The 12,812-nt window shown below is 38.7% G+C and overlaps 1 protein-coding gene and 1 pseudogene across 2 annotated transcripts in view; both read right to left on the reverse strand.

Moving 5' to 3' along the window:
* Positions 1 to 12,812, reverse strand: part of SLC9B1 (solute carrier family 9 member B1) — a 131,644-nt gene that overhangs the window by 38,684 nt on the left and 80,148 nt on the right. For both annotated transcript variants that reach the window (XR_010409487.1, XR_010409486.1), the window contains exon 16: positions 3,018 to 3,124. The gene's annotated coding sequence lies outside the window, so the exon portion shown is untranslated. The remainder of the gene's footprint in view (positions 1 to 3,017; positions 3,125 to 12,812) is intronic.
* Positions 8,294 to 9,350, reverse strand: LOC123848885 (melanoregulin-like; annotated as a pseudogene).

The raw sequence follows: 12,812 nt of genomic DNA on the forward strand, positions 1-12,812 counted from the left end.
TGTCAGACTCTCCCTCTGCAAAGAGAGTTTTAAAACTCTACTGTTCAATAGGGTTCTTAAATTACAGTTGGTATTTTATTAACTACCAGAAACATCTAAGAATTGAGTGCCTCAGATCCCCATCTTCAGATTCTGCTTATTCTTACTTCACAACTAATTCTGATAAATTTGGTTATCTGATTTCTCCTAAAAAAAAAAATCAAAAGAATGGACAGGGTCTTGCTAGTGGCAGGTAAACAATAAAATGCAATAACTGATAGCAGGGGAGGGAACCAAACAATAAATTTAATGTGAACTTTAAAAGCATAGCAGCTTGAGAATTTAACATAGGATCCTGCACACCATAGACCCTGAGAGCATCTCTGTGATCAGATTATACAAGTGATGTTTCATGATGAATTTGAATCAAGATAGGTAGTATATGGTGTTTAAGAAGGCAGGATATGTGTGGCATTTGGTGATACCAGTTTCCACTTCAAATAGTGAAAAGTTTAGCACTATCCAGGCAGAAAATTTATGCAGGAAATCTTTGACTCATTCTTGACTCATTCTTGGATAGTTGGAGGGTTATCATAGGAAGTTCTTCCATTTAATTGAAATGTTTTTCAAGTTTAATGATGGTAATTCACTACATAATTTGTTTAAAGTATGAGGAAAACTAAAGGAACAGTGATTTAAACCACACAAATCATGTTAGAGGACCTCCACCTTTGGGAGGATAAAATATGCTTGTTTGAAAAGCACTCAGCTGCAGTTTCGTGACTGCCTGTCTTGCTGGCCATGGAGTCCCTTTGCACCAGAGGTTGGACTGCAAAGAACTTCCGTAGCTTGTTTTGTTTTGTTTTGTTTTGGCTATGCATCATCTGAAGCTGTGTTTTAGTTTGTCAGGATAGTCTTTTCTTGGAAGCTCACTTTATTTTATCATGTTCAGATAGTGAATACTTCTATCTTTTGCAGAAATCCAGTTTAGTGGAGTCATGTTATAGCAAGCATTATTTTAATATAAGAAGTAGTCCATATTATTAGCGATGGTATTATGACATTTTATATTAGTTACGGTCTTGAAGGACATTGAAAATCTGTATGCAAGAGGCATACTTATGTTGTTACTCAGAGATGACATCACCCACTAATTGTCCTTTGGTTTAAATATTTGATTCTTTGCTTATAAAAAGAGTATATCTGTGACTGTGTTCTCTCTTGTCAAATTCAATATTTACTGTTGTCAAATAGATCAGCCACAGTGTTAAATTCCTGATCTCTCTTATAAGGCTGAAATTTTCCAATATGTAGAAAAGGGGAAAAGGGTAGTAAATTGCATAATTACAGAGGTGAACCCTGTACTAGTGAGAAAATAAAAAATGTCAAGAAATAATTCACTAAATTTTCAAATTTCCTGTAATTTTCCATTAGTATCCATCATATATTCCTCTGCCTTATCACAATGAAGATAGGAATCCATAACACCCATTCAACAAATTTAAGAAACTCACAACTTAGAAGTACAGTCTTCAACTATGTTGAATTCTGCCAAGAAGTGAAATAAGATGATGAACGATGTTCATTTTAAAATGCTGCATACAACTGTATAAGTAACACATTGGAAAACCTAGAGGAAATGAATAATTTCCTAGAAAAACATAAATGTTGGAAAGTGACCCAAGATGAAATTTAAAATGTTAGATTGATTATCAAATGAGAACATAAAAGTGAGTTTTTTTAAAGTGAGTTTTTAAATCCATAATTTAAAAAGTACTTGGGGTGCCAGAGTGGCACAGTCTGTTAAGTGTCCTACTCTTGGTTTCTGCTCAGGTCCTGATCTCAGGGGCTCTGTGCTCGGCGCAGAGTCTGCTTGTGATTCTTTCTCCCTCTCCCTCTACCCTCCCCCCCCCCATGCACGCGTACTCTCTCTCTCTCTCTCTCTCAAATAAATCTTAAAAAATAAAAAGTACTAAGATTGCAAGAAAAATAATTCCAATGTTATTTAAATTATCCCCAATTTTTTATATAGGAAAAACTTCCCAACTCATTTGATATCGTTACATAACATGAATATGAAAAGCTGATAAACATAAACTCAGAGCAACCTCACTTATACATATCAATGAAAATTCTAAAAACAACAGTTAAGAAAAAAAAGGTTAATATACCATGGCAAAGAGAACTGTACTCCAGGAATTGAGTATTTTGATCAGTAAATCTATTAACACAATCAATTATATAAATGAATTAAGAAAACGTGATCATACCGATAGATGCTGAAAGAACTATTGCTAAGATTCAATAGCCATACCTAATCAGGATTCTTCAGTAAAATAGAAGTTGAAGGAAACTATTTAAACACAATGAAGGTTATTTATGAAAAGCCTACAAGTATTTTTTTTTTTTTTTTTTTTAATTCATGAGAGACAGAGCGAGAGAGAAAGGCAGAGGGAGAAGCAGGCTCCCAAGGAGCAGGGAACCCGATGCGGGACTCGATCCCAGGACCCTGGGATCATGACCTGAGCCGAAGGCAGACGCTTAACCATCTGAGCCACCCAGGCGCCCCAGCCTACAAGTATTTAAAATCAAATTCTTCCATTTAAAATCAGGAACTAGCAGGAATGAATGCTTACTGTCATTATATGATATTAAAAATTTTCTTGGATGATCCAGTGAATGTGACAAGATTAAAACGTGAAATAATCAGTATAAATATAGGAAAATAGAAAACTCTGTTGATGTAATTATATACCTAGGAAACCACAGAGACTAGGAAAAACAGAACTAAAGAGAGATTTTGTAAGGTATTTGGAAACAAGATGAATCTACAAAATTTAGTAGCAATAAGCACCCTGAAATGCTACTCGGAAAAATATTTAATTCACAATAGCGAAACTTACCAAGAAAGGTAAAAGACCATGGAGGGGGGAACCTATGAAAATGTTATTAAAAGAAATTGAATGACATTTAAACACATGAAAAAAAAAAACTTGCTAGTGTAAAAATATAAATCTTTTAAAATAATATATGGGCACCTGGGTGGGTCAGTTAAGTGTCCAACTCTTGATCTCAGCTCGGGTCTTGATCTCAGGGTTGTGAGCTCAGGTTCCACGTTGGGCTCCACACTATGCATGGAGCCTACCTAAAAAAAGATAAAAAATAAAATTAATATATAAATCTAATTAAATTCACATTAGAATCCCAAGATTATTTAAAAATTGGATTAAATTAACGTTCATACAGAAGAATAGTCAGAAAATTCTAGCCCAAAAAAAAGACTATTGAGAGGAACTTTACTCACCAGATATCAGCATATACTATAAACCCATCAGAATCAAGTTAGGTTTTTTTTTTTTTTTTTTTTTTTTTATTTGACAGGGTGAGAGAGGGAACACAAGCAGGGGAAGTGGGAGAGGAAGAAGCAGGCTTCCCGCTGAGCAGGGAGCCTGATACGGGGCTCAATCCCAGGACCCTGGGATCACGACCCGAGTCGAAGGCAGACGCTTAACAACTGAGCCATGCAGGCGCCCCTCAAGTCAGTTAATATAAGAAAAGCAATTGCATTAAATAAGAATAAACAAGATTGATAGAAAAGAATTGAGACTCCAGATATATATGAACTTTCAATATATGACAAATATGTTTCAGTTCAAAGAAAACAAAATTGGATTCCCAATTTACACTAAAGGCTTTGATGTGACATATAAAATGATGTTTAAAATCATTTTAAAGGTAGAGAGTGGGAGCTGGGGGAGAGGGAGAGAAAATAGACTAATGACAGGGAAAACCTATGTAGCAAAAATTAACAATTTTTGTGATAAAGGGTAGAGTTAAATATTAATATAAATATGGAGGAAATTGCAATGTGGGTTACAAAGAGTTAACATCTATACTATACTAACATGTATAATATAAGATATAGTGATAATATATACTATAAAATGAGCACTTACAGGAAAACACAACACAAAAATGTGGGTACATAAAGACATAACCATAGAAAAGTAAATCCAAATGACCAAATGTATAAAATTATGCTCAAGCTCACTAGTAATCAAGGAAATGCAAATAAAGCATTAGAGGATTGTCATTTTATACCCCATTAGATGGTCACATATCAAGAGAACAATACCTATTGTTGGTGAGGATTTTGGAGTAGGGGAGCAAGTACCCTTGATAAGAAATATGGATCGTTACAGATTTTTTGGAAAATAACTTGGTAACACTTTAGAAAAAATATACGTCACAGAAATCTTACAGAAATAAAATCAGTATGTATGGGTATATATATATATATATATATTTTTTTTTTTTTAAGATTTATTTGTCAGAGAGATTGAGAGTACAAGCAGGGGGACTGGCAGGCAGAGGGAGAAGGAGAAGTAGGCTCGATCCCAGGACCCTGGGATTATGATCTAAGCTGAAGGCAGGCGCTTAACTGACTGAGCCACTCAGGCGTCCCTATATATGTTTTTTATGTCAACGTTGATCTTAGTGGAAAATCCAAATTAGAACTATATTAATCGACTCAGCATTTCTATGCAGTACTGAAAAAAGCAAAATGAAGTATGGCATGTTTAATCCCCAAACCCCTTTATATGATAATAAATTTCTGTGTGTATATATATACACACTTGTATGTATGTTTGGGTCTTGTGTATATGCATATATGTTGGTATATGATTTTATGAGTGTGGAGAAAAATAGGGATGAAATCTAATGAGGATGACATTATTTGTCTGGAGAGGGTGGGTGAGGTAAAGATGGGAATTTGAGTGGGAGAAAGAGGAGAGAGTAAGCAAAAAAGAGAAAAAAGTACTAAATTCCATGTATGATATCCCATTTTGAATTACCTAAACGTGTGTATACACTGTAAGAAAATGTAAACCATTAACTGGTATTGATAACATGAAGGTCATGACCTTACCCAGAGCAGTTTTAGTTAAGTGGGACAAAGAATGAGGTAAAATTCCTATTACAGCAGTTTTAATAATAAATAAGTGGTAAGATAGCAGACTACAATAAACTGTTTACTGAAATCATGCCAATAAAAATAAACCCAAAAAACGAGTAAAATATAATAAACAATAGAGAGCAAAAAAAAAGTGATAAAGAGAATCACTACGTGTTACCCTGTGAATGAGGCAAATGAGGCCTCTGTGTATTGGCCCCTGGGTTGTTTATTAGCTCAAAAGCCCACTGGCACCATATCAAAATTTTACACATCCATTTGTTTTAAACATAGCTTAATCAGAGTTTTAGCTATTTAGAGCTTGGCTGCTGTATATACCCTATGAAACTGTGCCTAAAATCGGCTTGCCGATTGGGTTATAAAGACCCTAACCTGCTGCAGCTCTTCAGAATTCTGACCCAGAGACTCCCCGCCATGCTGCTGAGTGACATCATACAAAGCCACCTAGACACATAAGCCCTCTTTCTGCATCCTTTCGCCTCCAGGAGGTCCCTTGCCCTCCTCCCCTTCTGAACGACGGCCTCCTATCTTACGCCTCTGGATGGTCTGATGGTATCGGGGCCCTACCCCAGCAGGCAAACCTTCAAAATACCACCCAAATAAAGCTTGTGTATGCTGCTGCCACCTCATGGCCATATTTTCCTCCTGCGATCAGCCTTGAAATGCTCAAACTCACCCCCTTTCACTAGATGATAGAAGTAAAAATTCACGAGGAAGATATACCAATACTAAAATTGTAGATCCCTAATAATATATCTTCAAAATAAATAAGGCCAAAATTAATGGAATTACACAGAGTAATTGATAAATACACAAATACACAGAAATTTTAACACATCATTTTTAGTAATTGACTACATGGACTTAAACTTAGTAAGGCTCTATAGATGATATAGAACTATAATCAACAATTAAATTATCCCTATTCTCTTCAAGTAAACTTTAAATATTTACAAAAGTTGACCAGATATTAGGTCTAAAGTTATCACACTTTATTTTTTTAAATTTTATTTTATTATGTTGTTTTCTTTTTATTTTTAAAGAATTTTTTTAAATTTATTCATTTGAGACAGAGAGATACAGAGCGAGAGAGAGAGCAGGAGCAGTGGGGAGGGGCAGAGGAAGAAGGAGAAGCAGACTCCCTGCTGAGCAGGGAGCCCGATGTGGGGCTCGATCTCAGGACCTGGACATCATGACCTGAGCCAAAGGCAGACGCTTAACCATCTGAGCCACCCAGGTGCCCCTTTATTATGTTATGTTAGTCACAATACATTACATCACTAGTTATTGATGTAGTGTTCCATGATTCATTGTTTGCATATAACACCCAGTGCTCCATGCAGTGCATGCCCTCCTTAATACCCATCACCGGGCTAACCCATCCTCCCACCCCCTCCCCTCTACAACACTCAGTTTGTTTCTCAGAGTTCATAGACTCTCATGGTTCATCTATCCCTCTGATTTTCCCCTGCTTCATTTTTCCCTTCCTTCTCCTAATGTCCTCCATGCTATTTCTTATGTTCCACAAATAAGTGAAACTATATGATAATTGACTTTCTCTGCTTGACTTATTTCACTTAGCATAATCTCCTCTAGTCCCTTCCATGTTGATGTAAAAGTTGGGTATTCATCCTTTCTGATGGCTGAGTAATATTCCATTGTATATATGGACCACATTTTCTTCTTTTTTTAAAAAGATTTATTGTTTATTTTTTGTTTGTTTTGTTTTTATTTGTTTCACTATTTGTACGTTTATCTCGCAAGAGCCTACAGAAGTGAGGGAAATTGTCTGCAGTCTAATTTTAAACAACATGAGAGAGAGGTTAAGCGTTAAATATAAAAAACAAAACTTTTAGCTTACTTACTATACTAGAACGAATCTTCCTGAAACATGTCAGTTAAATTGGTCTGCGATGCATTAAGAAATGAGGAACATGTATCTCCTCTAAGAAATATTTCAAACATTGTGTACACTATCAAAAGAGCTGGTCAGCAAGTTTTCAAGTCACAATCCCCTGGACAAACTAAAGACAAGTTACCTTTTACCTGAAGTCAGAAGAGCAAAGTCTGTAGGAGTAAAAATATTGCCAGTGTTCTCAGCAATCTACCCATACATCTGACAGGTTCTGAAAGTCTATTCAATAATGTGAACCATGATTTATTTCCTGGCAAGCTCCTTGCTCAAGTGGCAAGTAACTTCCGAGGCTGGACTTCTCAGTCTGTGGAGAGAGAAGTAAGCCGTATTGGCAGCATTGCTCCAGCTTGAAAATTCTCTTCCGAATGGGAAGAGAGTCCAGCAATGACCTTCCTTGCAACACCGCCCGCACACGCAGAGCTGCAAGTCTGCACTGAGGGTCTCTGGGCAGGTGCGACTCTCAGCCACTAAGCCAAAAGCAGATTAAAGAGAAGAGAAGGAAGTGGAGGTCAAACATTTCAGTTGATAGCTGCAATAACATAGCAAGGGCTTGTGGTCTAGAAATGGATGAGATGTCAAAAGAGGTAACCAGGTATTGATAATGTTGAGAATTTAAGATGCAAGTCCCACCACTGAAGATGGAGCTTTTTGACATGGCGCTGCAGGGAGTTCTGCCTGGGATCGATCTATTTGGAAGTCCCTTCTGGGCAGCACTGTTAGATATTTCTATTATCTGCTACATCGGAACCTCTGAATAATCATGACTTATACTCAAGATGATGCCTCTGACACCTGCAAGGTTCTGAAAGATCTTCCAAATCAAAGAAAGGTCATATAATGCCTGGTATTATTTTGGCATTAGTCTATATTATATAACGATTATTTAAAATTTGGTAATCTATATTTGGGCTCAATGATAGCTCTATCAATCTTACTGTTTTCTTACCTAGAACATCCCATTCTCCCAATAGGCTTATGTACAACCAAAACCAAAGTGGGGACAGTGAGTTCTTGAAATCTAATCAGCCAGGAGGAAAGATTCCACTGGCCAACTCCCTGATACAAGATCACCAGTGTATCTCAACGCAACCTGAATACTCCTTACAGTAACATCCTCTTGAAGACCAAATATTCCAAGCCCTTAGTTTTTTTTTTAAAGATGAATTTTTTTTTTTTTTAAGATTTTATTTATTTGCAAGAGAGAGAATGAGAGACAGAGAGCATGAGAGGGAGGAGGGTCAGAGGGAGAAGCAGACTCCCCGCCGAGCAGGGAGCCCGATGCGGGACTCGATCCCGGGACTCCAGGATCATGACCTGAGCTGAAGGCAGTCGCCTAACCAACTGAGCCACCCAGGCGCCCAGGCCCTTAGTTTTTTATAGGATTTAGAATCATTTTTCACTTAGCTACCCCTCCACTTGCTTACTGTCTTCTATATGCATTTGTCCAACTTGGGTTGGCTGTTGAGTACCAGTTGAGGGGAATTCCAATTCTGCCTCCTCGACTCTCCTTTAAGGACTTGGAAATGGAAGGTAGTGCAGTTCTTTCTGGCCATCTGCCAGGCCTGAGACTCCAGGCTTCTTGGGGCAAGTTCGACTGGCAATTTTAAAGAACTCTTCTGCTGCATCAAGAGCAATGAGACGATCCACGACAAAGAGGTAGCTCTCCGAGAGCTCCCAGCTTGTTGGGAAAATACTGGTTTCTTCAGCCCGTTTTAACAATATCTCCCGCGCTTTCCTTGTGTTTTTAGAATCACAGATGGTGCTGAGTTTCGTCACTGACAACAAAGAGTCGGCTTCCTTTTGAAAACCTTTTAGTCCTTCCGAGAGTCTACACCGAGTTTCACTGTCTCTCTTACAAACCGTGTTTCTTCCAATCTGCCTCTTCTTAGACAGCGGCTCCTAACTGGCCAATCACGCTCATCTAATTCAATCCATGACGTACACTAAATCCTCTAAAATGCGTTTCCATCTATTTCTCACTCCCCTCCGAATCTGCCGCAGGGTGTAGATATCGTAGATGAGTTTTTGCCACTCCTCTGAATCTTTGGCCTGCTGATTTCAAATGACCATCAAATTGTACAGGATTCTGTCGTCATCTGCCTCTGTGTGGGACACATCGTGGCGCATGCTCCACAAATTCTTTTCATCGTCTCTCGCCAGAGTTGCTCCAACAAGAATACGGATTGCTATCACTGACCAGGGGCTCCTTCTCGGGCGCGGCTGGGGCGCGGCCACCCGGCCGACGTCCAGCTGCGGGGACGGTCGGGGCCGGGCGTCCCGGGCTGGTCCGTGCGAATGGACCACGTCTTCTTGATCCATTCATCTGTTGAAGGGCATCTCGGCTCTTTCCTCAGTTTGGCTATTGCAGACATTGCTGCTCTGAACATTGGGGTGCATATGGCCCCTTTCACTACATCTGTGTCTTTGGGGTAAATACCCAGGAGTGCAATTGCTGGGTCATACGGTAGCTCTATTTTTAATTTTTTTGAGGAAGCTCCACACTGTTTTCCAAAGAGGCTGTACCAACTTTCATTCTTACCAAGAGTGTAAGCGGGTTCCCCTTTCTCCACAACCTCTCCAACATTTGTTGTTTCTTGCCCTGTCAATTTTTGTCATTCTAACTGGTGTAAGGTGGGATCTCAGTGTGGTTTTAATTTGAATTTCCCTGATGGCTAATGATGATGAACATTTTTTCATGTGTCTGTTGGCCATTTGTATGTCTTCTTTTGAGAAGTGTCTGTTCATGTATTCTGTCCATTTTTTGACTTGATTATTTGTTTATTGGGTGTTGAGTTTGAGAAGTTCTTTATAGATCTTGGATACCAGCCCTTTGTCTGTAGTGTAATTTGCAAATATCTTCTCCCATTCTGTGGGTCGCCTCTCTGTTTTGTTGACTGTTTCCTTTGCTGTGCAGAAGCTTTTTATCTTGATGAAGTCCCAAAAGTTCATTTTCCCTTTTGTTTCCTTTGCCTTGGAGACGTGTTTTGAAAGAAGTTGCTGTGGCCGATGTCAAAGAGGTTATTGCCTATGTTCTCCTCTAGGATTTTGATGGACTCCTGTCTCACATTGAGGTCTTTCATCCATTTTGAGTTTATCTTTGTGTATGGTGTTAGAGAATGGTCGAATTTCATTCTTCTGCATGTGGCTGTCCAATTTTCCCAGCACCATTTATTGAAGAGACGGTCTTTTTTCCATTGCATATTTTTTCCTGCTTTTGTCGAATATTATTTGACCATAGAGTCAAGGGATGCAAGGGTGGTTCAACATTCACAAATCAATCAATGTGATAGAACACATTCATTAATAAGAGGAGAGAGAAGAACTATATGGTCCTCTCAATTGATGCAGAAAAAGCATTTGACAAAATACAGCATCCTTTCCTGATTAAAACTCTCCAGAGTATAGGGAGAGAGGGAACATTCCTCAAGTTCATAAAATCCATCTATGAAAAATCCACAGCGAATATCATCCTCAATGGGGAAAAGCTGAGAGCCTTGCCCTTAAGATCAGGAACACATCTAGGATGCCCGCTCTCGCCACTATTGTTCAACATAGTACTAGAAGTCCTAGCAACGGCAATCAGACAACAAAAAGAAATAAAATGTATTCAAATTGGCAAAGAAGAAGTCAAACTCTCTCTTTTCGCAGATGACAGGATACTTTATGTGGAAAACCCAAAAGACTCCACCCCCAAATTACTAGAACTCATACAACAATTCAGTAATGTGGCAGGATACAAAATCAATGCACAGAAACCAGTTGCTTTCTTAAACACTAACAATGCAACTGTAGAAAGGGAAATTAGAGAAACGATTCCATTTACAATAGCACCAAAAACCATAAGATACCTCGGAATAAACCTGACCAAAGAGGTAAAGGATCTACACTCTAGGAACTATGGAACACTCATGAAAGAAATTGCAGAAGACACAAAAAGATGGAAAAATATTCCATGCTCACGGATCGGAAGAATAAACATTGTTAAAATGTCTATGCTACCCAGAGCAATCTATACCTTCAATGCCATCCTGATCGAAATTCCAATAACATTTTTCAAAGTGCTGCAACAAACAATCCTAAAATTTGTATGGAATCAGAAAAGACCCCGAATCGCCAAGGAAATGTTGAAAAAGAAAAACAAAGCTGGAGGCGTCACATTGCCCGATTTCAAGCTATATTACAAAGCTGTGATCACCAAGACAGCATGGTACTGGCACAGAAACAGACATATAGACCAATGGAACAGAACAGAGAGCCCAGATATGGACCCTCAATTCTATGGTCAAGTTATCACATTTTAAAATTCATGTATAGACAACAAAGCACTAGTATTAGAAATCAAAAACAAAACGGTTTTCCAGGGGTGCCTGGGTGGCTCCATCAATTAAGCATCTGCCTTTGGCTCAGGCCATGATCCCAGGGTCCTGGGATCGAGTCCTGCGTCGGGCTTCTTGCTCAACAGGGAGCCTGCTTCTCCTTCTCCCTCTGCTCCTCCTCTCTCTCTCATAAATTTAAAAATAAATAAATAAATAGATAAATAAATAAATAAATAGGTGATCCAAAAGAGATACATAAATTTTAGAAATTAAAAACAAAATCCCAAATAATTTATGGACCTAGGAAGTAATTATACTAAAATTAGAACATATTTAAAATTGGATGAAGAGGAAAAGATTATAGACCAATAGGTGTGCTATATACCTGAAGCAGTACTTTAAGGGACATTTACCAGAGCAATTTACATTCATGAGAAGGACAACAACATACATTTACAGTCTTGTCTAAATTCTATGTTAGCTTTTCTACGCTCTGTCATAATACAGTCCAAAGAGACCTGGACTGTCTGGACATTCTGTTCATTATCTGGATCAGTTAAATCAGACTGGGTGAATAAGAAATGGCGAGTATGTTGGACATCTGAGACACACGCAACCCTGAGAGTAAAAGAAAACCCTTTGAAGATGAAGGGACCTACCACATCAATAGAAATTTTAAGGGTCCAGTGGTCTGCGGTAGGTTTTAAATAAAGGACAAACTATTGCATCTTGTATTCCCACCATGAAGAAGGAAGCACAGTGTCTCATAGGTCTCTTTGGGTTCTGGCAGTAGCATAGTCCAAACTTAGGAGTACTGCTCTTACACATTTGTGGAGGGACACAGAAGGCTGCCAGCTTTGACAGGAGCTTAGAGTAGGAAAGGGCTCTGCAGCAGGTCCACGCCACAGTACAAGCAGCCCTACCACTTGGGCCATACAATCCAGCAGACTCAATCCAGACATTAAAGATACATACAGTGGGAAAGACACCATGTGGAGTGTACGGCAAACTGCAATAGGAGGAATCACAACATAGTCCTATGGGGTTCTCTAGCAAGGCCATGCCAGCTGCTCATAATTATACATCATATTGTATAGTATAATTATACATCTTAATAATACTGGATTCACCTGGCAATGGGTATTGAGTGACCATGTGACTAGAACTTCTCATAATGAGCTTGGTTTTGTTAGACTACCGAGTTCATAAGGACAACTTGGCCCCATAGCAAACCATCATACGATGGAAGTAGCACATCAAGGATCAGGCAAGAGAAGTACTACAGGGCACAAGTAAACAGTATGAGCAGGTGGCCCAGGTCCTCACGTCATCAAAAACTATTTCACTAGTTTCTCTCCCTCAGCTTGCAACTATTCCCATATTGCTTAGGGAGGAAAAAGTTTGTTAAACTTGGTTTATTGAAAGTTCAGCTCAAGATGTGGATGCAAGCCAAAATTGTATGGCTGCCTACTTCAGCTCTGGTAAGGTATCAAAAAATAACATCCTCCCAGTAGTCAGAACTTTGGACTGTGTACCTTGTTATTCATTTTGCATGTATAGAGAGGTGGCCCAGAGTAAGAATGTACTCATATATTCATAGCCAGATGGCTTGGTTGATAGGTCAGGG

The sequence above is a fragment of the Mirounga angustirostris genome, unplaced genomic scaffold (genome assembly GCF_029215605.1).
Source record: "Mirounga angustirostris isolate CCGP_5_RB_7025 unplaced genomic scaffold, mMirAng1.0.hap1 SCAF_2, whole genome shotgun sequence".
NCBI classification, from domain to species: Eukaryota; Metazoa; Chordata; class Mammalia; order Carnivora; family Phocidae; genus Mirounga; species Mirounga angustirostris.